The sequence below is a fragment of the Amblyomma americanum genome, chromosome 1, assembly GCF_052857255.1.
Source record: "Amblyomma americanum isolate KBUSLIRL-KWMA chromosome 1, ASM5285725v1, whole genome shotgun sequence".
Taxonomy (NCBI): Eukaryota; Metazoa; Arthropoda; class Arachnida; order Ixodida; family Ixodidae; genus Amblyomma; species Amblyomma americanum.
Window position 1 is genome coordinate 388,986,937 of NC_135497.1, and position 25,232 is coordinate 389,012,168.

Sequence of the window (25,232 nt, forward strand, 5' to 3'; positions counted from 1 at the left end):
AGAGAACGCCTTAGTACTCTGTACCTGGCACTTTAAACTCGATCTTACGATAATTTTCCCAGATATTGTGGTTTTTACACGGTCGGATTTATGCAACTCGGTGGCATTCAGTCGCAACCGAGTATTCGGATGTTTTCAAACATGATTTCTTGAATCTAATACGAACCGAATAGCAAAGGAATTCGATTCGTATTCGATATTTATAATATTCACACACCTCTAGAAATTGTTATTAAATTCCCATTTAGATCACCATCTATAGGAGCTTGAGAAAGATTTTTTGGGCACGTCATGATAGTGGGGAGATTTACTTTTGCGATGGAGCACATAGTCGTGAGCGCGCGTACGTATGTTTCTTGATTTAATTGGTTGATAATCGATATCCAAAGCTCTGCAAGGCACCCTGTCAAGTGACTTTGGTGTGATGTCATCACTTGGTCATCATTGCTATCCAACTCACTGACCAACTTTTTGCTAATTAGTATTAAATAATGTTAATTAGCGTTATATTAGGGTCCTTCCTTCCTCAACCATAGACTGCTAACCATCACGGCCGCTTACCACAAGAAGCTTGCTGTTTATATCAGAAACCTTATGAAAGGAAACTGGCAGACTTTCGAGAGCACATATTTAATTGCCCAAACAGCTTACAGTCTAAGGCCCCCTCAATACCATGCATCAAAATCCCGTACAAACTATGGGTTCTAAAAACTAACTCACATAATTCCTCATACATTAAACACCTATCCATACTTAACAGAATTGTCAGTACAAAATATGTCCGAGGTCAGATTTAGGAAATCTGTTCATGAATATTTTTGTTATAGCTAGTTGTGGTGTGTTTTTACCTAATCAGTTTTTGTCTTTGTTATGTTTTGCTCTCAGTTTTGTTGTGCTTAGCTCTATGCATGACTGATTTCTGTTTCATTGTCAATATATCCGCTGCTTTTCTAGTTTCTGTTACTTATGGAAATTTTGTACCATTGCCAAGTGCCACTTTGTTTTGTTTTTGTTTTTTACATGGGGAGGGCAGGCCTCTGTCAGGCGCTACTAGACGCCTTTAGCTTGCTCTCCCTTGTTTGCAGTCTCTGTACTGGCCAAACAAAACCAATAAATGAAATGAAATGAAATATAATTACCCTGTTAATTGCATAATCACACTTTGCTTAACTAGTTCTGCGTCGTTAATTGGTATTAATTTAACCGCTTTGACTCTGATTAGCACTAATAAGTGTGTTAGCATTATTAACTCCTTGATGTCATCATTCTTCATCACCACATACTACACCACTCATTAATTTATCAGTCAATTACACCAAACTTATACATTGCTGCTCATTAAAGTTTCGACGTCATCGTGCAGACACATTTTGCGGACACGACACTTCGATATGAGCTATAGTATAATGCTTTCGGATTAATAAGAGAAATAGTGGGTCCAGGACGGAACCGTGGGAGCTGGGCCCTGAAACCATGCACAGCAGTCGGTGTACAAGACTGTGGCGGGGGTAGGCACGGCTTTTCGGCGGGGTCCAAAAGAGTCCAGAAGCGCGGGGAGTTGTAGATGCGCACCTGTTCCTAGCCCGCTCTGTGAACGACACTTAAGCGCACTTTACACAGCGACGTTCCGAGAACGGCGTCCCCTGAGCGGCGCAAATCGCTTTCCTCGGGGTGCTCACGCATGTACCGCGACGCGAGCTGTACTTGTACACGCGCACAATACTAGCTCCATTCTCTGCTAGAAGATGGATAACCCGACTCTGGAGCGGCAAGGGGTCACGCCAGCCTCTTGCGGCTTAGGGACGATGTATTTCGCCTCGGTACGGAAGTATAATTTCAGTGTGACAGATTAGATTGCGACCCACGTTACGCTGGGAATGAAAAACGACCTGTAGAGGCAAAAGCGGCAAGAGTATCTGGCTTTTCTCTGTGACTGCATAGTGCGTCTAGGAATAGTAAGTTCCTGCATGGTGTACGAACAGCATTCCACTCAAGCATGAGGAAGCATTGCAATGAAAAACGTTTTGCTAGCACTACTGAAAAGTAGAAGCGCCTTAGGCAGCGTACTCGTGCTGGCAATGATTTTTTACCTTGTAAAAGTTTTAATAATCGAATGAGGCGTTTTTCGAAGTATCGAGTGTCAGCTCTTAACATCAAAATGCTCAATAAAATGTTCTATCGGGAGACTTAAACTTGACAACGTGACGTTTTCGATAGACATCGTCCTTCTGTATGCTTTTTGCAGGAAGTGAATAGTGTGCTGGGAAAGTAAACATTTGGAATAAGGACCACCTGTTCTCAACATGAAAGCTTAGAAATTCGTGTTCTTGCTTGCAGTATCTGCAGTGCTTTGCTTGGAGCAACTGCGAGAACATTTTTGCATTGCGGTGAAACTTCATTCTTCTGGCTAAAATCGTCGCCTCCTTGCTTTTAGGTTTGGCTCTGCTAATTACTACTTCTTTCTTTCACTGTGTCAGGCGTACTGGACTGTGCATCTGTGATTCAGGTAACGCTACATAGAAAATATTTCGCATTACAGAGCTTCGAGCAGAGGGCTTGTTCGTTTTAGCCACGCTTTGTAGCGGTTTGCCTTATGGCGCTCATTATGCTAAGAAGGTAATGTTATCAAGCTCTTTTTTGCGTGGCAGGTCTCATCGGAAAAAAAGCAGCATTGATTGGTTTCACTGTTGGGGAAGAGTGCACAATGAACCTGGGAAAATAATTGTGCCCGTCGCCGGTAGAGTAAGCCTCTGTTCATGGTTAACAGCCCAGAGAGTTTTTTTCTAAGCCGTGTAGTCAGGCTCTTGTGGCATCCGTGGAAGTGCTAACTGTTGGAGAGGAGAAAATTGTTAGTTTCTTTTACTTTCAAGACATTAGGACTGGTGGCGATGCATAACGAGCCACCCACCATGTACCAGAAGGAAACCCCTTGGACTCTACTTTCTACTAATGCTGTACTTGCTGTACATTTACACGTACGGCGTTAAGATGTAGGTTTTCTTGGGAACGTGCGATCTGGGTGCGTCTCAATGACCTCGCAACGTAGCATGCACCCTGCATGTTCAGAGGAAGCAGTGTGGCGCTCTTCTTATAAGTCGCCGAGTTAAAAAAAGAAAACGAGTTTTCGAAGGACTGCATGGAGGGCATACTTTGGCCGGCGTCATACGAGGAACTATCGTGTCATCTATGAGCGTGCGCAAAAAAATAAAGAAAGAAACAGCAGCTTCCAATAATGCGTGAGCAGGACAGATCTATGTTAGTTTTCCAAAAAAGCAGCTTTCGCTTGCTGGTTCTGTACCTTGACGTTACCAAGAGAAAAACAAATACGAGGGGTAGGTAAAGGAGGTTAGTGCTGCGTTTCTCATAGAAGTGAAGCCCGGGTGCTCGGATGGCGAGCGAAATTCATCACTGTCCGAGGACTCGTGGGCGCTTCCCAAATGCATGGCTCTCGTAGAAAACACAGTTTGAAGCACCCGCTCGTTTTATTTTTTTTTTCTGAGTCCTTAGAAGCCAAAAGTTGGCTTAACTCAATGGCTGCGGCATCCATCATGTTTATTCTGGCAGCCCGTCGGTATTTTGTCTGCGGAGTGCGCTCGGTGCAGCGCTTTATCTGTGAACACACGTTCATGGAACGGCTCCTGTGCACCCTTCCCGGCTCGTGTTTTCCCACCAATATCCAGCCCCGTACACTACTTCGAAACGTATGCCTGGGAACGACTGCCACTTTTTTTTCCTTCTAACGACCTGGTTCGCTGACAGCGGCGCGCTACAAGGAAGCGCACTATTCACGCGCTATGGTCAAATAAAGCGCCGCGCTTCGATCATTGTGTGGTCAAACGACCCAACACAGGCGACGAAAGCGCGTTCAACTGGGAGTCTTTGTCAGCAGCAATTTCTAGACAAACGATGGCGACGAAGCGCGATGGCGGGGTACGAGCGTGAGGGGAAAGGGTGAGCGAATAGGCGGGGGAGGGGGGTGGGGACGTGTTGGCTGAGACGCGCTGTTGACATGAGGAGCGACCGTCACTCATTCTGACAAAGCAGCCGAGTATCTAGGTGCATCTGCACGCGTACTTAAGACTGCGCACGTGCGCATGCGGGCGTGGGGCAGAAGACGCGTTGTATACGATCGCTTTGCTGGCTGCGACCGAGCCGGACGAAATCCAGCGCTTTGATTTGCGGGCCAGGCACTTTCGCCCAGCTAACGGCACGTGGCGACACAAGTATGTGTGGCAACAACGCACGCCGATATCTTGCGTAGAATTACCCGCTTTGAACGTGGCTCACACAGACAACCTGTGCATCAACACGGCTTAGCTGCGAGGTTTTTCATCGAAGGTAAAACGGTGATCGGCTGTGGCGGCCATGGATTTCGCCGCAGCCGACCCTGACGTCCACGAACTCCCGACCATCTCTACAACACCGCAAACGCCAGCTTGAACGTCTGAAACTATGTCTTGGGAAATGATACACACTTTGACAATTTCTATTCCACAAAATGAAAAAAATTTCGGGCGGAGGTTTAGCATTGCTAAGCACGGAATATTGCGTGAAAGCACTTTTTTTTTTAATGTGGACACAACCGTCACGTACCTCAAAGCGCGATTAAGGTGTCCAGTGACCTTAGGAAGCAAGATACTCGTCTCCTGCAAATCAACCAGTCTAACTTTTTCATCTTCATTGCCGAATTACCCAAAGTACGGCGGCGGTCTATTGCTCAAGTGACGCGTTTCTGCAACAGTGTTGTTAACGCCAACGCGTTTTGCTCCAGTGCCGCGTTTCTGCCAACGCATGCCGCGCACATCTCTCTGTCACTACCGCCATGTAGCTCAAGGCTCGAATGAGGTGTCCACTGACACAGGGAGCCAGTTCCTTGCCTTTCATGACTATCTCAGACGCTTCACTTCCACCGGCGGGGTAGCAGGCTAAAAGTGTTTTTTGCGCATGGAAGGAAGTTAATGAAGACGACGACGTGCAATGCACAGCGCGATAGTGTGGCAGCTAAACAAGTGCTTTCGTGCAGTGGTCAGGGAAGCTGATCTGTTCGCGCCGCCGTGGGTTCGGAACCGATTTGCGGCAATATTTATTTTATTTATGCAGATATCTGAGATGCTTCAGACAAATGTCGCCTTTTTCAGGACTGCTAGTGAAGTAGTGCTTTCGCAATAAAACCTGTCACCGATAACGCACCACTTCCCATTCGATCGCTATAGCATATACAACCGTTCTCAGAATAGTCCAGGATTTCTGCACCACTACAGCTGGCGAGCGCTTCCACCGAAAGTTACGCTATACCCGGACGTGCAATAGTTGTTTCAGAACTAATAAGACACAATGCAGCGCACTCAACAAGGACGACGAAAGACAACACGCGCGCTGGAGTGTGTTGTCTGTCCCCAAACAACTAGCCAGTTAGTCATTGGGAGAACTAGCCCAGACTGCCACTCTGCAATATTTCAGAATCACCACGGGATTCCTATTGCGAATTCAGTCGTTCAATCAATCAATCAATCAATCAATCAAGCGATCAATCAATCAGTCAATTTCGCATTTCTTTCACATCAGAAACAAATGCAGGCATAAGAACAAAAAGCTGTTTCGTGAACAGCTTGATAGCAGTCCTTACCCTGTTTGTTTGACAACGGGTACAGTAAAACGCATCTGCCCCTACACCAGTGACAGAGTAAAGAACATGCAGTAGAGATCGTATCATATAACACAAAAATATACAGTAATAATACAGTTTTAACGGATATATCACATGACTTAAAGAGTATTAGAATACCGGTAGCATACAGTGCTCACTAAAGACATGCACTTTCCAGAACATTAAACACATACAGGACTAATAAAATGGTTGCCACTCTTGGTAAAAAGTACTTATGACATTTACATGGTAAATACAGGACACAATCCCTCTCGCAAGCTCAAAAAAAAAACACATCGTGATAATACAAATCCTGAGTTATGTAATCGGTACCAACACTATGCCGCCGCCGCGGTGGCTCAGTGGTTGTGGCGCTCGGCTGCTGACCTGAAAGACGCGGGTTCGGTCCCGGCCGCGAAAGTCGAATTTCGATGGAGCCAAAATTCTAGAGGCCCGTGTACTGTGTGATGTCAGTGCACGTTAAAGAACCGCAGGTGGTCGAAATTTCCGGAGCCCTCCACAATGGCGTCGTTCATAGCCTGAGTTAATTTGGAACGTTAAGCGCCAATAAACCATAAACCGACAGTATGCCATAGCATGCAGTACTACAGCAAATGATAATAGTTTATAGTGTTCCTATAACATCTTAAAGTTATTCATAAGGAAGTGCTCAGACGCTTTGACGCATTATTGATGTCTGTATTTATTTTATGACAAGTGTTTAGTAAAGTGGCCATAAGATGCTGCAGCCTATTCTGACCATGATTTGTAGGTGAAAGTGACACTAACCATTCTTCTCTTGCCCTTGTATTGCAAGCTGCGTCGGGTACTTTTTTATAAATTACATAAACGTAGTAAAGGCGTACGATTATATTTATACGAATATTTGTCTTTTAACGAGGCATTCATCTCATACATATGTGGATTGGAACTCGTTATATTGTCACGAAGTGTTGACTGCAGTCAGGAGAGCAGGAAGGCTGGGAAAATGGCGTCTAAACAAAACTCTTTATTTGGGCTCACTAGCGCCCACAATGGACTGAATCACTCGGCGGCGGCGGCGTAGCAACGAGCGTGCTGGCGGTCGTCGAACAGAATGTCCGCCGCTCTCACCTATGCTCAATTTAAAGCTGATAGCGAACTTCCGCCATAAAGCGCGCAAAGTTACTAGAACATTCTGGAAGAACGTATAATCAGCTCTGCCTGGATGCGATCAAACGAGATAAATGTGGTCGCGTCTTGCATCGCAAACAAAGCGACAAAGCGGCGTGCCGGAAGCTTTGAAGAATGAACAAACAAACACTGCAAAGATTCGCTGCAATATGTTGAGTAAAGGGAACATTTCACTTGTATGAGCGTCGTGGGGTGCATGTTCTATGAGGCGAAGGGCTTTTTTTTTTGCAAACAGCACAGCTTATTAATGTTTGTTCGTGACGTGGCGCCCCATGAAGATTGCCGTTGTTTATATGAGTGAAAAAATAGAATTATAAAGTCGTAGTTTAATTTTCGTTGGAGGTACTTGTCTGAATCTGCAAAGTATCCCACAAGTCCTGGCAAAGAATTTTATTACATGGTCTGCATGCATATCCCGGATAATGTTGTTATTAAAAATGACAGACGATGCTTTCACTTGCCTTGTTATTTCTGTCCTCCCAGATCGGAAGTAGAGGTAAAAATCGCGTTTAACAAGTTTATGTGCTGGTGCAAAAACGACTACTTTTGTTTTCTTATAGTTTATTTCTAAGAAATTGCTTATACTGCATTGTAACAGCTTGCTCTGGATAATATTTCCTAGTGTTTCAAGTTCTGTGTTTTTATTGTATTGAATGAAACAGCTGGTGTCATGCCCTGCGGTACTCCAAATGTTATGCTTCGCAACGTCGACTGCTCTTCTCCGATTGCAACACATTGCTTTCTGTGCGGTCTTAGGAGCGCAAGGACAATGCCACAAAAACCGTAGTGCTCTAATTTTATGAACAGTGTATTGTGATTAATTCTATCAAAGGATTTGTAAAAGGGAGTATAAACGCCCAATTTTAATTTTTTGTCTTCAAACCCGTTGATAATTAACTCTTTCTGGGTTAAAAGAGCCAGTTCAGTCGACATGTTGTGAAGAAAACCAAAGTGGCGATTTGACGGTAGATTATGTTTATCACAAAATGACGTAATCCCTTTAGAGATAATTTTTTCAAAACTCCTCGAAGTAACTGGTAGACCAGACACTGGTCGGTAATTCGAGAGCTCATCTTTGTCTGACGATTTATATAAGACTGTGAGTTTATCTCGTTGCATTTTCATAAGAAAGGCTCCAGTAACCAAGCAAACGTTGAATATATGAGAAATAACTTCAACAAAAAGGTCAAGGACAAATTTTATAGTCCTGGCTTCTAGCCCGTCTATATCTCACGCTTTGCTGTTTTTGGACGACATAAAAACAGAATGAACTTCCTGTGTTGTAATAGGTTAAGAAAAGGCAGAGTTTGCGTTAGGCGCACCTAAAAAACTTTTTGCATTTCCACTAAGGCTATTCTTTACTAAAGTTGCAAAATACGCATTCAAGTGATGAGCCAATTCCGGCGAAGCGGATGACTTTTCGTTCTGGACCAGTGTTTTCCTTCTTCGCGATCGAAACCGATTAACCACTTTTGAGTCGGCGATAAGGGAGAGCTATTTCTTTAAGCGATCGTATCTCCAGCCGGTAGAAAGACGGGATGCCGCTCGCTGCCCACTCTTGCAAGACGGGGTGCCATACGCAACAGCTGCGTCACACGAGGGAGGCGCTTCACGCTTATAGAAGCTGTCTCGCATGCGTAATTAGACGAACAGGGACAAAATTTTAAACGTGCGCATCTCAGGACACAGGCGCGTTACTAAAATTGTGCAAAATTTAATAGCCCTCCAAAGCAACTGCCTTTAAGTTTTCAATATAAACATGCACGCTAACTTCAGCCAATAAAAAGTTAAATGATGAATTTTAGTTAATTACTGAATTTACAGGGACAATTATTACTCCAGTTTGTGTCCGCCTGGCTGCATTGCCAACATGCAAAAGCGGCATTAGCGTACGGCGTTTCACATTAAAAAAAATAAGCAAAATCTAATGTTGAACGCGCTGTATAACAGAAAGAGTTCTTTGACTTTGTAACGTACCTTAGTAGTTCGTAATCAGCTGTCATATTTTATTATACCCCCCCCCCCCCCGCGCGCGCGTCGGCGGCACCGGTTTTAGTAGAAGCTATTGAACTCATTTAAACGAAGTACATCTTCTGAAGTGTACCAGGTTTCAGTTGTCATGATGATGTCAAATTTGAAACGGAAGCTATCAAAAAAAGCTGTTCCTTGTTTCTATGTTTTGCAGACTGCGCATTGCAGCGCAGAAAAGTAAGGTACCCATTTATATTTTGTGCTATGACATCATTTGTAGCGGTAATCATAAAAATTCGGAGGGATAGCCGAGTACTTCAAGTGCGGAAATTCAAGACATTTTTTGCACGTCAACTTCGCATTGAATTGGAATGACAGTGGACGTTTCCATTTTCCGCGCAAAAATCTTTCCACCCTTTGACCAGGCAAATTTCTAGCCCATTTCCTTCTTTTTAATAGTTTTTCCGAGTAGTTTTTTCAGTTGCAGGCACAGGTGTTCGTTCACAAAAACTGTCTCCGTCGGGGTCTTCCGTCGTGAACCGTGTCTTTCTCGCTTTGACAACCGCATCCCGCTTATCTCTTCGGTTGAAAGCCACAACAATATGCCGACCCTCACTGCGATTCCATTTGCGTATACGATGGAAAACCTTGACATCCTCCTCTTTTATTGACTCACCCAGCACATCACTAACTTTGCCAACTATATCAATCAAGTTTTCATTTTTTCAGGGGAATTCCTTTGATTTCCATGTTTTTGTTGCTTCAGTACTGATCTTTGGCAGTGATTTTGAAAGCATTTTCCTGAACCTGCTTCGTTAACGCCTTGACTTCCTGCAAAACCAATTCTTGAGAGGGCTTTAAGGCAGCATTTTCTCGTGTGACGTCATTGCATTCAGCCTTGTGGGTCTCGAACTCTCGAACTTGGCAGGAAGGGTAGCGCGCGGAGCGGAAGCTGATTTCTACTCATATTCACAGGTTTGAATTCATTGTATTATTTCTTATAGTTAATACCACTGCCTCCACTGACTGCCTTCCTTCTGTATTTTTCTGTTTCTTTTTTTACTTTGTGTGGTAAAGTCTGATTTTGGGCATGACGACCGAGATGAGAAATTTGAAGCGCGAACTTCGAAAAGAAGTTCGAGAGCTGAAACCTGGCATGGAATTCATTAATTCTCGGAACCAAGCTCATTGACACTGAACAGGCTTGGTTAACTGTACAGTTTGGTTGCTATCGTTCATAAGTACAACCCGAAAATTCACACATTTTTCAAATAGGTTGGGTCACTTTAAATTAATTAGTTGCAGGTTCCAGCATCAGAAACTTTAATAATTAGCACACTGTAGTGTTTATACATATTTATTTCCATAATTTGCTGACAAAGAAAACCAATTTGAATATACTTGCAGCCTTTCCAGAGCCATGCACAGTAGTTGTCACCAATGTAAACAGGCCTCCTTGCTCACTCATACTTATCAGTTCTAAGGTGTGAAATGTGTGTGCATCTGAATTATGCATGCATTTCATTTAACAATATTTTAGTGCATTGTTGTCAAATAGGATTGCGAATACATGACAAAATAACGCCGTTTCCAATCATTTGGAATATATAACATAACTGCAGCAGTTAATCATTTCACATAACAGTGAGTGCAACAATACTCTCTTTTTGTCATATATACTTATGAGACCATTAGGAAAGCCAAAACAGATGTAGCGCCTACAAAGATGCCGAGATGTGCATCACTTAGCTATAGTGCACCACTTTCTCCTGCACAATGAAAGCGGGTCGTCAGTTTTAATTTAGTGGTCAATCCTGCGCACATATTGCTATGAAAATTCAATAAGCCAGACTGCAGCGGTGCAAACAAGAAAATGGGAGTTCTGCATAGGGCTAGTGAGTGTTGACAAGTTCAGAAACGAGTTCACATACAGTCTGTGCAACTCCAAAGCATTCTAAAAGCTACCCTGTGGATGCAAAATAGAGTGGTTGCTTACTATTGTGTAAAAGCCTATATGCACCGTCGTCAATAATCTAACCGTAATAAGGTGTGATAGTCAGTAAACTAGCTTACAGGCAGAGGAAATGCAGGATCCAGTGTGGAGGGTTTACATGATGACGGCTCCTGGCTAAGGCTGGTAATGGATACTTAGTATAGGCAGGGAAACAGGATACGTTTTTCATATTTTCTGTACGGCTGCAGCAAACCGTGGCATAGAAAGCAAAATTTGTAAAAATGGATTTCGAGGATGATAGCTTTGTTGCCGTGAAATGAAATAAAATAAAATATAAGCTGTTTAATTATATGTGGGGCATACATGCATATGTTATCTTGGATAGCGTTGCAGCTGTGTTTAAGACAATTTTGTTTATTAGAAACAAAGTAAGAGTGATTTTAACGGTGATTTTGGATTCCAAAGCAACAGGCAAAAGCGAGCATTGACCTCACTACTCGTTATAAGATATAAAATTCTAAAATGTGTTATTTTTGGCTCACTAGATACATCTTCAGCAAAATATTGCTTGTTATTTCATTGAAAGTTTGGTTTTGAAACTGGCAAAGTTCTCTTTAAGCGTGCCTTAAAATAAAATGACTTTTTGTCTCTAAATTGCTTGAAGATATTTGCCTAGGGTGTGCCTACTTTGCTGGTTCAAATTAGTGGGTCTATGTGAATTTAGGCCATGCTAGAATGACTGCATGTAATTAAGTAGACAAAGTTCTGGTTGTGTGGCCTCCTCTTAGAAATTTGTGCAATAAAATGATGTCCTCTCTAAGCCCACCTTACATGAAAACAACTGTTAGTGATATTAACAAAACTACAGGGGACACTTAAGTTCCGCCTTAAGGGTATAGACGCGACAAATTTAATAGTTTAATATCAATATATACGGAATTTGTCATTTTCTAATTTACATTCATATATCGCTGGGAATCATCATACCACTCCTAGCGCAGTGATGCAGCAGTTAAGAGATGCGCCACACCCCGGCAGGTGGCTGTTTGAAGCACAGTCACCGGTGGGACTTGTGAGACCCATGTGTTACTCTTCTCGAGCAATTCCTCGCGAAATCAATAATTTAACGACCACTTTCCACGCTGAGCAGTTTGCTCACAATCTGCATGTGGCCAGATTGTGATGGCGTCGCAAGGTCACGTGACCTAGGAAGCAGGGAGGCCACCTGCTCTTTCGCCCACAACGCCGGCGACGGCGACACCACCGGCGACGCCGGATTTTCTGCAGAACCAGAGCCTTAACACTATCGCGTTCTAACAGAAACGCTATGATCAAAAATTAGTATCGAGTACAGCTTTGTGCTTTTCCGTGTGTTTCACTGCTGTCAATGTAAGAAAATCACTGCAGAAAATTTAGTCACATTGCAGTTCTGATTGGGAACCTGAGGGTCCGTATTAACGAGTCACAACTCTACACTGGTTGCTCGCTTTGAGAATCATAAGCTCCTCTCGTAGTCCTGATATTTTTCGCATCACTTCGAGTGCAATTCTCATGAAAAAGAGATACACGAGATTTGGACATTGGGAAACACCACCCGCGACTGAGTTGCGACAGTTTCTTTTTTTCGCTCAGCCCATGATTCCGTGCACAGGAAGTAGGGTTCATCTATTTCGTCATTAAGTATTTACTGCAGACGTAGATCCGCACAGCCAATGAGAAATTTAAAAATATTAAGACGCTCCGGAAGTAGCAGATTCCATGCACACCGATGTTTTCACACAGGTTGCACAATGCCGCCGACACACCACCGTAATCCGGCCACCCATCATCACAAATACACTTTAAAGGAGCACCAAGGCGCAGAATGGTTTCGACGCTTCTGTATTCCCGGCAGAAAACTGTTCGACGGGCGTGCAGCTGGGGTTGTTTCGCGGACACAAAACACAGTTTTCGGAAAGGCCCTGCCGCAACCACGGCAGTTATCAACTGCAGTACACCCACGAACCACAATAAATATCAGTGATAGATACGTCGCAGGGACAGCGTCTTGCGCTCGCAATCACCACAACCAAAGGAACAAATGAGGTTAGCCGTATACAGCTCCAATTTATTTCAGCAATCAGAAAACAAGGCGTGCGCAGTAAATTTTCTAAATGCAATATAGCCTTGCAGGCCATTTCAACGACTTTGAAAAAAAAAAGCACTCGTTCCGACCGCAGTCACTTTCACTACACTCGTGCTTGTCGCCATTCTGGGAAGCTAACTGCGTGCTGAGGAAATTCACTTTGGGGAGTTGCTGCAGCAAAGTTACAAACGCCTCCAAATAAACTATTCTTAACACCGAAACTGCGTACGTCTTGCGTATGTTTGAAAGCCGTCTGGTAGCGCAATGTAGATGGCTACAAAATTCAACTGCGAGGAAACTGTCGCTCACCGCTGTTACACGCGGTTAAGTGCGAAGCCGCTCTGAACCCTCATAATAGCAGCATGCGGCCAATATTATGCTTCGCGGCATAGCAACAGCCAGCTAGGCTTTGCTTTTCACTCCGGTTCACGAGCGGTCATCATTGCACAGGTAAAAACGAGGAGAAGGGGCCTGGTACGTCCCATGGAAAGCAGCCAAAAGCTGTGATGCGCTGTCTGTCTCATCAGTTCATGCGGTTAGAAGTTGGAGTTGACTAACCTGATGGGCTCTCCGTAAGCAGTGAGCAAGGGGCCATCCGCCCTATTGTCCCGCCCATGTGCAGTGTCGCCAAGACGCGTGTGGATGCGCCTCAAAAACGATCGCACGGCGGCCTTCACCACGCCCCGCCAAGAGTACTGAGGCTTGATGTACGCGGCATGCAGGGCGCACAAGTTTCCGAGATGGTCTATGAAAGACGGCGAAGGCAACACGGCTCGAATTCTGCCCTCCTGCAGCGGACTCACTGCAATGTCACTTTGAATGCGTCAAAAATACTCGAATACTTAAATAGTGTTCATTTCGTGACGGGCACTTAATAGATTTACTTTTCTTGTAGACAGTTGAACAATTTTTCAAAACGTGGGCTCCTTACCCCCTTCTCTCCCATGCAGCGTTTACTCTGGTATTCTTCTCTCCTGCGGTGAGACATGGGCGTCAAAACGACCAATGAAGAAGTGGGGCGCGTCGTACTTTTTTTTTTCAGCGGCCTCGTTCGCCTAACCCTCATTCACCCGACCATTTATTCGAGCTCTTTCGCAATTCAGTCGGCGTCCAGTGGCAAAACTGCACTGGATGTCAGCAGCTGAGCTTCAGCGACATCTCTTAGTGGCGAAGGGTAGCTTTGTCACGAAATTAGCGTAGCTTTTTAAAACACGTTTTTACAAACACACCTTTTTAAAAACACGCTCAGTGTTCAGCAGCATAAAAGCTAGAAGGCCATTTAGTATTTATGTTGCTGTTTTGTTGTTCATTGTATAATACGGCATGACATTATTGAAACCGTCTGTGGCACAGAGCAACCTATCAAGAGTGCATCCCTATAGTAAGCTTTATTCCATCATAATTCTCTTGCAAAAAGTACCCCATACGCAGAGAGATAACTGAATAATTCGGGGAAAAAAGCCAAAATGATTACACACAGATGCGCAAAAAATTTGTCACGTTTAGGCAGTGTGAGGCTAACCCTTTGCAGAAAGCCGTGTGCGACTGTGCACTGTTGTGCTCGCACTTCCTTCCTGCTGTGGAATTCGGAGAAGTGGACGTGTCTGCAGGGCTGCCAGAGGGGACGACGACAATAGCGTCCCCACGTGTTCGAACAGGAATGCCGGAAGCAGCGACGATAGCGTCCCCATAGCGACGATAGCGTTCAACAGGAATGCCAGCGACGACCATAAGCGTATTCGTTCCGGTCCTCGCCAGGACGAAGTGCGGTATCAGTGTGGTCCCTTTGAGTCACGCTGGATTTGAACAATTGTCCGAGTGCCGCACCTGCGACAGAGCCTCCACGTTCCGGTCACCAGTCAAGCTCTTTCGGCACCTGCGGGGAGACAGCCTGCATTCCTGTGTAATGCAGGTGCCCTCCGGACGCACGCGCGCGGCCACCTGGAAGCCGCGGGGATGACAACGAGACCGGGTCCTGTTCCCTTTCCCTCGACCGAGCTGCGAAGAAACATCAGGACCGCCCTGCCGTGAGTGGTACCGTCAGTGCCATCGTGTGATTGGACATCATTCTTCGAACTGTATTTCCCAGCTAGGGATCTGGGGAATACGAAGAGTGTTTAAGGAGCTGCTGGTTTGATGCCAGAAAAGAGCCCCCTTCTTGAGAGGTATCAGAGACTGCCTGCTCCTAAGAAGCTCTCTTTACTGAGAAGCCCTCTCAGTTGCCCGTACTTGTACATAATGTAAATAGTCCTTGTATAAAGTTTTCCAAGTTTTCTTCCTCCGATCGTCCTTGTCTCTTCTCCGGCCAAGTCGCGCTACCTGAATCCCAACAACTGGTGGCAGCGGTGGGATGCTGATATCTGAATACCAGCAGCACGCTACTTTTCAAACTTTTTTCGAAGCGTCTAGCGCTGTTTTTCCGAAGGCAGTGGTGTCGGCTAATTTTTTAAATCCCTGCTGGGCACAGTGAAAGAGAAGGAAGGATCACTTTTCCAAAACAAGAAATAACGATGAACGTCGTGGAGTTCTACACCGCACCTAGGAAGTGGTGTTTGGTGCTATCACCTTTTTCTTTTCTCATGCGCTGCCGTGTTTGACAGAGAACTCTGCAGCTCAATTTTCGCTGTGGAAATAACTACAGATGATAAGGAAAATGACTAATCCGGTAAAAATGTGTCTGAAAGGGAAATAGGGCTACGATTCCGCCAGGACTGATGTGTGTGGCGCGCCTGAATTCCTGAGGTTTTGAGCCAGTCATGTTACTTTTGTGAAATAGTGGGTTCTAAATATACGCACACAAATTTTAGATTTTTCTCTGTACTAGAACACAGCGCTTTCCTGAAAGGGTTAAGCCCCAGCTGGTAGTCGAAAACGCCTCTTGCAGCGCGGAGTGGATCAGCCGATGGCATAGTATGGTATGGTATGCTATTCTATGCTACGCTATGGTATGCTATGGTATGCTATGGTATGGTATGTGGAGTTCAAAGTCCCAAAGCAGTATACGTGGGCTATGATGGGCGCCATAGTCGGAAGCCACGAGGTCATCGCGGAACCAACGCCATCTCACACAGAGCACTAGTAACCAAACGGGTTGTCTGAATTTCTTGCGAAGTGCCTTCGTTGCTCCTTAGGCATCCGCTTGCCTCCGAACGCACGTTTTGTGGGAAGAGCTTCCTTAGTGTTCCCTTTCTCAACTTTGGCGGCAGGTACCCCGGGGTCTTTTTGCCGACGCCTATTGAGCTTAAATACTGCTCTGCACGAAGTGCAGGACCATGACGTGCTCGCAGTATTCTTTCCCGTTCCTGAGCGCATCGTAACACTTGTGTAGCAGCAAGATCTATTTTGAACGGCTTTCCTATGGCGTTTGAGAGATGGAACGCTGCATAGCCGGCCGGCAGGCTAGCCTGCCAGCATATGCTGGCACAAGCCTGCACGTGCAACGGTGTGAAAGGCGTGCGCACGCGCTCGCAGGACATCCATCACATGTGCGTGCGGCTTTGCGCATGCGCAGGTGGTTTTTGTCGACGCCACGTGCTGAGATCATGATCTCAGCATTTGACTCCATAAACAGCCATCGCAGTGAAAACGTAGCTAACTATGTCAGTCATCATATTAACGACGACAAAGCGATCCAAATGCTTCTAGCATTCAAGATGGTACAGTACGTCGTAATTTCAACTACTAAACTCTGAGCTTAGTGCTCTAGGTGGATTTGAAAAATCTGATAAACTTGGCATTCCACGCGTTCAAAGTGACAAGCCCGTGCTAGTTCGTACCAAATCGAGGTGTCAGTGTATGAAGCCTGCTCGTCCAGCAGGGCAAACAGGAGAACGGCAGTTCACTATCATTGCATGCACATTTTACTGTTGACAGTGGTACGTGGTCCCCCTTTTCGTTTCTATAAACGAAACCTTTGTTCCTCTCGCACTAATAGCAATTCCGCCCTCCTCTTAGAAATCTGGATATTCCTGTTGATAGTCTGCGATAAAAACGCATTCATCAGCATTCTTTCCGAAAAAGCGACAGCAGAATGCCGAGGCAAGCATCATTTCTCTGCTTGATGTGCGTGAACACTTTGAATCCTTAAAGGGCCCCGGACTAGGCTTGGACACTTCAAATATACAAGCTCAGTGCGTACGGAGGACAGGAATGATCTTCTCTGGCTATTACTAGAGCCATGCGCACCCTATGGGCGAGGAAAATACAAATCAAGGGGAGTTCGCGCTCTCTTTCAGGAAATCCAACGTCCTCATTTTCTTTGCCGGCACCTAATACTTAGCTGTCAGGCTGCAGCTTTAACGCATTAATGCAAAGTAAACCCCACAAAACAGCTGAGTGAGTGAGCGGAGCGAGTGAGTGAGTGTGTGTGTGTGTGTGAGTGTGAGTGAGTGTGTGAGTGAGTGAGTGAGCGAGTGAGTGAGTGTGTGAGTGAGTGAGTGAGTGCGTGTGTGAGCGAGTGAGTGAGTGTGTGAGTGGAGCGAGTGAGTGAATGAGTGAGTGAGTGTGTATGTGAGTGAGTGAGCGAGAGAGTGGGTTAGTTATTGAGCGAGTGAGTGAGTGATTGTGTTAGAGTGAATGAGTGAGTGAGTGAATGAGCGAGTGAGTGAGTTAGTGAGTGAGTGAATGAGTGAGTGAGTGAGTGAATGAGTGAGTGAGTGAGTGAGTGAGTGTGTGAGTGAGTGAATGAGTGTGTGCGTGAGTGAGTGAGCCGAGCGAGTGAGTAGGCGAGTGAGTGAGTGTGTGTGAGTGCGTGAGTGAGTGTGTGAATAAGTGAGTGAGTGAATGAGTGAGTGAGTGAGTGAGTGTATGAGTAAATGAATGAGTGAGTGCGTGAGTGAGTGAGCCGAGCGAGTGAGTAGGCGAGTGAGTGAGTGTGTCTGTGTGAGTGCGTGAGTGAGTGTGTGAATAAGTGAGTGAGTGTGTGAGTGAGTGAATGAGTGAGTGAGTGAGAGAATGAGTGAGTGCGTGAGTGAGTCAGTGGAGCGAGTTAGTGAGCGTGTGTGTGAGTGCGTGAGTGAGTGAGTGTGTGAATGAGTGAGTGAGTGTGTGAGTGAGTGAATGAGTGAATGAATGAGTGCGTGAGTGAGTGAGCGAGTGAGTGCGTGAGTTATTGAGCGAGTGAGTTAGTGGACGAGTTATTGAGCGAGTGAGTGAGTAAGTGGAGCGAGTGAGTGAATGACTGAGTGAGTGTGTATGTGAGTGAGTGAGTGTGTGAGTGAGTGAGCGAGTGAGTGGGCGAGTTATTGAGCGAGTGAGTGAGTTATTGTGTTAGAGTGAATGAGTGAATGAGTGAGTGAGTGAGTTAGTGAGTGAATGAGTGAGTGAGTGAGTGAATGAGTGAGTGTGTGAGTGAGTGAATGATTGAGTGCGTGAGTGAGTGAGCCGAGCCAGTGAGTAGGCGAGTGAGTGAGTGTGTGTGTGTGTGAGTGCGTGAGTGAGTGTGTGAATAAGTGAGTGAGTGTGTGAGTGAGTGAATGAGCTAGTGAGAGAATGAGTGAGTGAGTGAGCCAGTGGAGCGAGTTAGTGAGTGTGTGTGTGTGAGTGCGTGAGTGAGTGTGTGAATGTGTGAGTGAGTGTGTGAATGAGTGAATGAGTGAATGAATGAGTGAGTGAGCGAGTGAGTGCGTGAGTTATTGAGCGAGTGAGTTAGTGGACGAGTTATTGAGCGAGTGAGTGAGTGTGTAAGTGAGTGAGTTCGTGAGTGAGTGAGTGTGTGTGTGCGACAGAGTGAGTGAGTGTGTGAGTGAGCGAGTGAGTGAGTGAGTGAGCGAGTGAGCGAGTGAGTGAGCGAGTGAGTGAGTTAGTGAGCGAGTGAGTGCGTGTGTGTGAGTGAATGTGTGAGTGAGTGAGTGAGTGTGTGAGAGAGTGAGTGGGTGTGTGAATTAGCGAGTGAGAGAGGGAGTGAGTGAATTAGTGAGGGAGTGCGTGCGTGAGTGCGTGCGTGCGTGAGTGAAAGAGTGAGTGTGTGAGTGAGCAAGAGAGTGTGAGTGAGGGAATGAGTGAGTGAGTTAGTGTGGCTGTGAGGGATTGAGTAAGTGAGCGAGTGAGTGAGTGTGTGTGTGACGGAGATAGTGAGTATGTTTGTGAGTGAGTGGGTGAGTGTGTGAGTGAATGAATGAGTGAATGAGTGAATGACTGAGTGAGTAAGAGTGAGTGAGCGAGTTAATGAATGAATGAGTGAGTGTGTGAGTAAGTGCGTGAGTGAGTGAATGAGTGAATGAGCGAGTGTGTGAGTGAGTGAGTGGAGCGAGTGAATGAGTGAGTGAGTGAGAGTGTGTGAGAGTGAGTGAATGAGCGAGTGAGTGTGTGTGAGAGGGAGTGAGTGAGTTTGTGAATGAGTGAGTGAGTGAATGAGAGAGTGAAGGAGCGAGTGAGTGTGTGTGTGAGTGAGTGATCCAGTGAGCGAATGATTGAGTGAGTGTGTGAGTGAGTGAATGAGTTAGTGAGTGTGTGAGTGAATGAGTGAGTGAGTGTGTGTGTGTGTGTTTGAATGGGTGAGTGAATGAGTGAGTGAGTGTGTGAATGCGTGAGTGGGTGAGTGGTTTTGTGAGTGAGTGAGTGAGTGATATGGAGTGAGCCATCTAGATATTCCTGTTAATAGTCTGCGATAAAAACGCATTCATCAGCATTCTTTCCGAAAAAGCGACAGCAGAATGCCAAGGCAAGCATAATTTCTCTGCTTGATGTGTGTGAACACTTTGAATCCTTAAAGGGCCCCGGACCAGGCTTGGACACGTCAAATATACAAGCTCAGTGCGTATGGAGGACAAGAATGATCTCTGGATATTACTAGTGCCATGCGCACCTTATGGGCGAGCAAAATACAAATCAAGGTGAGTTCGCGCTCTCTGTCAGGAAATACAACGTCCTCATTTTCCTTGCCGGAACCTAATACTTAGGTGTCAGGCAGCAGCTATTACGCATTAATGCAAAGTATACCCCACAAAACGGCTGAGTGAATGAGTGTGTGAGTGGGTAAGTGAGTGTGCGAGAGAGTGAGTGGAGTGAGTGAGTGAGCGAGTGAGTGAGTGTGAGTGAGTGAGTGTGTGAGTGAGTGTCTGAGTGAGTGAGTGAGCGAGCGAGTGAGTGTGTGAGAGTGAGTGCGTGTGTGAGTGAGCGAGTGCGTTAGTGTGTGAGTGGAGCGAGTGAGTGAACGAGTCAGTGAAGGGAGCGAGTGAGTGAATGACTGAGTGAGTGTGTATGTGAGTGAGTGTGTGAGTGAATGAGCGAGAGAGTGGGTGAGTTATTGAGCGAGTGAGTGAGTGATTGTGTTAGAGTGAATGAGTGAGTGAATGAGTGAGTGAGTGAGTTGAGCGAGTGAGTAGGCGAGTGACTGAGTGTGTGTGTGAGTGCGTGAGTGAGTGTGTGAATGAGTGAGTGAGTGTGTGAGTGTGCGAGTGAGTGAATGAGTGAGTGAGTGAATGAGTGAGTGTGTGAGTCAGTGGAGTGAGTGAGTGAGTGAGCGTGTGTGTGAGTGTGTGAGTGAGTGAGTGTGGGAATGAGTGAGTGAGTGTGTGAGTGAGTGAATGAGTGAGTGAATGAATGAGTGCGTGAGTGAGTGAGTGAGCGAGTGAGTGCGTATGTATTGAGCGAGTGAGTGAGTGGATGAGTTATTGAGCGAGTGAGTCTGTGAGTGAGTGTGTGAGTGAGTGAGTGAGTGAGCGAGTGACTGAATGAGTGAGTGAGTGTATGTGAGAGAGTGAGTGAGTGAGCGAGTGAGTGAATGAGTGAGTGAGTGTGTGTGTGAGGGAGTGAGTGAGTGTGTGTGTGAGGGAGGGAGTGAGTGAGTGAGTGAGCGTGTGAGTAAGTGAGTGAGCGAGTGAGTGAGTGAGTGCGTGTGAGTGAATATGTGAGTGAGTAAGTGAGTGAGTGTGTGAGTGAGTGATTAGGTGTGTGAGTGAGCGAGTGAGAGAGGGAGTGAGTGAATGAGTGAGTGAGGGAGTGCGTGCGTGAGTGAATGGAAGTGTGAGAGTGTCTGAGTGAGTGAATGTGTGAGTGAGTGAGTGTGTGAATGAGTGGAGCGAGTGAGCGAGTGAATGAAAGAGTGAGTGAGTGAGTGTGTGAGTGAGCGAGTGAGTGTGAGTGAGTGAGGGAATGAGTGAGTGAGTTAGTGTGGGTGTGAGGGATTGAGTGAGTTGGCGAGTGAGTGTGTGTGTTTGATGGAGTGAGTGAGTGAGTGTGCGTGTGTGAGTGAGTGTGTGAGTGAGTGAATGAATGAGTGGGTGAGTGAATGACTGAGTGAGTAAGAGTGAGTGAGCGAGTTAATGAGTGAATGAGTGAGTGAATGAGTGAGTGTGAGTGAGTGCGTGAGAAAGTGAGTGAATGAATGAGTCAAGGAGTGAGTGAGTGAATGAGTGAGTGTGTGTGTGTGAGTGCGTGAGTGAGTGTGTAAGTGAATGAGTGAGTGAATGAATGAGTGCGTGAGTGAGTGAGCGAGTGAGTGAACGAGTGAGTGAGTGTGTGAGCGAGAGTGTGAGTGAGTGAATGAGTGAGTGTGTGTGCGAGGGAGTGAGTATGTGAATGAGTGAGTCAATGAGTGAGTGAGTGTGTGAGTGAGTGAGTGAGTCTGTGTGTGAGTGAGTGAGTGAGTAAGTGAGTGAATGTGTGATTGAGTGAATGAGTGAGTGAGTGAGTGAATGACTGAGTGAGTAAGAGTGAGTGAGCGAGTTAATGAGCGTGTGAGTGAGTGAGCGAGTGAGTGAGTGAGTGTGTGTGAGTGAATATGTGAGTGAGTAAGTGAGTGAGTGTCTGAGTGAGTGATTAGGTGTGTGAGTGAGCGAGTGAGAGAGGGAGTGACTGAATGAGTGAGTGAGGGAGTGCGTGCGTGAGTGAATGAATGAAAGTGTGAGAGTGTCTGAGCGAGTGAATGTGTGAGTGAGTGAGTGTGTGAATGAGTGGAGCGAGTGAGCGAGTGAATGAAAGAGTAAGTGAGTGTGTGAGTGAGCGAGTGAGTGTGAGTGAGTGAGGGAATGAGTGAGTGAGTTAGTGTGGGTGTGAGGGATTGAGTGAGTTGGCGAGTGAGTGTGTGTGTTTGATGGAGTGAGTGAGTGTGCGTGTTTGAGTGAGTGTGTGAGTGAGTGAATGAATGAGTGGGTGAGTGAGTGATTGAGTGAGTAAGAGTGAGTGAGCGAGTTAATGAGTGAGTGAATGAGTGAGTGAGTGAGTGAATGAATGAGTGAGTGAGTGGAGTGAGCGAGTGTGTGAGTGAGTGAGTGTGTCTGTGAGTGAGTGAATGAGTGAGTGTGTGTGTATGTGTGTGAGTGAGTGGAGTGAGTGAGCGAGTGAGTGAATGAGTCAGTGAGTGAGGGTGTGTGTGAGTGAGTGAGCGAGTGAGTGAGTGGATGAGTGAGTGTGTGCGGGGGAGTGAGTGAGTGAGCGAGTGAATGAGTGAGTGAGTGTGTTAGTCAGTGAGTGAGCGAGTGAGTGAGTGAGTGAGCGTGTGAGTGAGTAAGTGAGTGAGTGTGTGAGTGAGTGAATGAGTGAGTGCGTGAATGATTGAGTGAGTAAGAGTGAGTGAGTGTGTGAGTGAGTGAGTGGAGTGAATGAGTCAGTGAGTGTGTGTGTGTGTGTGTGTGTGTGTGTGTGTGTGTGTGTGTGTGTGTGTGTGTGTGTGTGTGTGTGTGTGTGTGTGTGTGTGTGTGTGTGTGTGTGTGTGTGTGTGTGTGTGTGTGTGTGAATGGATGAGTGCATGAGTGAGTGAGTGTGTGAATGCGTGAGTGGGTGAGTAGTTTTGTGAGTGAGTGAGTGTGTGAGTGCTTGAGTGTGTGAGTGGTTAAGTGAGCGAGAGAGTGAGTGAGTGGAGTGAGTAAGCGAGTGAGTGAGTGTGTGTGTGTGAGTGAGTGTGTGAGTGAGCGAGTGAGTGAGCGAGTGAGTGGGTGAATTATTGAGCGAGTGAGTGAGTGATTGTGTTAGAGTGAATGAGTCAGTGACTGAGCGAGTGAGGGAGTTAGTGAGTGAATGAGTGAGTGAGTGAATGAGTGAGTGTGTGAGTGACTGAATGAGTGAGTGCGTGAGTGAGTGAGCCGAGCGATTGAGTGAGTGTGTGTGTGTGAGTGCGTGAGTGAGTGTGTGAATAAGTGAGTGGGTGTGTGAGTGTGTGAGTGAGTGAATGATTGAGTGAGTGAATGAGTGAATGAATGAGTGCGTGAGTGAGTGAGCGAGTGAGTGCGTGAGTTATTGAGTGAGTGAGTTACTGGACGAGTTATTGAGCGAGTGAGTAAGTGAGTGTGTAAGTGGAGCGAGAGAGTGAATGATTGAGTTAGTGTGTATGTGAGTGAGTGAGAGTGTGAGTGAGGGAGCGAGAGAGTGGGCGAGTTTTTGAGCGAGTGAGTGAGTGATTGTGTTAGAGTGAATGAGTGAGTGAGTGAATGAGCGAGTGAGGAAGTGAGTTAGTGAGTGAATGAGTGAGTGAGTGACTGAATGAGTGAGTGTGTGAGTGAGCGAATGAGTGAGTGAGTGAATGAGTGAGTGTGTGAGTGAGTGAGCCGAGCGAGTGAGTAGGCGAGAGAGGGAGTGTGTGTGTGTGTGAGTGCGTGAGTAAGTGTGTGAATAAGTGAGTGAGTGTGTGAGTGAGTGAATGAGTGAGTGAGTGAGAGAATGAGTGAGTGAGTGTGTGGGTGAGTCAGTGGAGCGAGTTAGTGAGTGTGCGTGTGAGTGCGTCAGTGAGTGTGTGAGTGAGTGAATGAGTGAATGAATGAGTGCGTGAGTGAGCGAGTGAGTGCGTGAGTTATTGAGCGAGTGAGTTAGTGGACGAGTTATTGAGCGAGTGAGGGAGTGTGTAAGTGAGTGCGTGAGTGAGTGTGTGACAGAGTGAGTGAGTGTGTGAGTGAGCGAGTGAGTGAGTGAATGAGTGAGTGAGTGTGTGTGTGAGGGAGTGAGTGAGTGAGCGAGTGACTGAGTGAATAAGTAAGTGAGTGAGCGTGTGAGTGAGTTAGTGAGCGAGTGGGTGCGTGTGTGTGAGTGAAAGTGTGAGTCAGTGAGTAAGTGAGTGAGTGTGTGAGAGAGAGTGGGTGTATGAATGAGCGAGTGAGTGAGGGAATGAGTTAATGAGGGAGGTAGTGCGTGCGTGAGTGAGTGCGTGCGTGAGTGAAAAAGTGAGTGTGTGTGTGTGAGTGTCTGAGTGAGTGAGTGTGTGAGTGAGTGGAGCGAGTGAGCGAGTGAATGAAAGCGTGAGTGTGTGAGTGAGCGAGTGAGTGTGAGTGAGTGAGGGAACGTGTGAGTGAGTTAGTGTGGCTGTGAGGGATTGAGTGAGTGAGCGAGTGAGTGAGTGTGTGTGTGACGGAGTGAGTGAGTGTGTGTGTGAGTGAGTGAGTGTGTGAGGGAATGAATGAGTGAGTGAATGACTAAGTGAGTAAGACTGAGTGAGCGAGTTAATGAGTGAATGAATGAGTGTGTGAGTGAGTGAGTCAATGAGTGAGTGAGTGTGTGTGAGAGGGAGTGAGTGAGTTTGTGAATGAGTGAGTGAAGGAGTGAGTTAGTGAGTGTGCGTGTGAGTGAGCCAGTGAGCGAGTGAGTGAGTGAGTGTGTGAGTGAGTGAATGAGTTAGTGATTGTGTGAGTGAGTGGAGTGAGTGAGTGAATGAGTGAGTGTGTTTGTGTGTGTGTGTGTGTGTGTGTGTGTGTGTGTGTGTGTGTGTGTGTGTGTGTGTGTGTGTGTGTGTGTGTGTGTGTGTGTGTGTGTGTGTGTGTGTGTGTGTGTGTGTGTGTGTGTGTGTGTGTGTGTGTGTGTGTGTGTGTGTGTGTGTGTGAATGGGTGAGTGAATGAGTGAGTGAGTGTGTGAATGCGTGAGTGGGAGTGGTTTTTTGAGTGAGTGAGTGAGTGAGTGTGTGAGTGAGTGTGTGAGTGAGTGAATGAGTGAGTGAGTGATATGGAGTGAGCCATCTAGATATTCCTGTTGTTAGTCTGCGATGAAAACGCATTCATCAGCATTCTTTCCGAAAAAGCGACAGCAGAATGCCAAGGCAAGCATAATTTCTCTGCTTGATGTATGTGAACACTTTGAATCCTTAAAGGGCCCCGGACCAGGCTTGGACACGTCAAATATACAAGCTCAGTGCGTATGGAGGACAGGAATGATCTCTGGATATTACTAGAGCCCTGCGCACCTTATGGGTGAGGAAAATACAAATCAAGGTGAGTTCGCGCTCTCTGTCAGGAAATCCAACGTCCTCATTTTCTTTGCCGGAACCTAATGCTTAGCTGTCAGGCAGCAGCTAATACGCAATAATGCAAAGTATACCCCACAAAACGGCTGAGTGAGTGAGTGTGTGAGTGTGTGAGTGAGCGAGAGAGTGAGTGAGTGGAGTGAGTGAGCGAGTGAGTGAGTGTGTGTGTTTGAGTGAGTGAGTGTGTGAGTGAGTGAG

The 25,232-nt window shown here is 46.2% G+C and overlaps 2 pseudogenes; both read right to left on the minus strand.

Moving 5' to 3' along the window:
• Positions 1-17,173: 17,173 nt before the first annotated feature.
• On the minus strand, positions 17,174-19,451 carry LOC144123135 (uncharacterized; annotated as a pseudogene).
• A 314-nt stretch (positions 19,452-19,765) lies between these two features.
• On the minus strand, positions 19,766-24,626 carry LOC144116490 (uncharacterized; annotated as a pseudogene).
• Between the last annotated feature and the right edge of the window lie 606 nt (positions 24,627-25,232).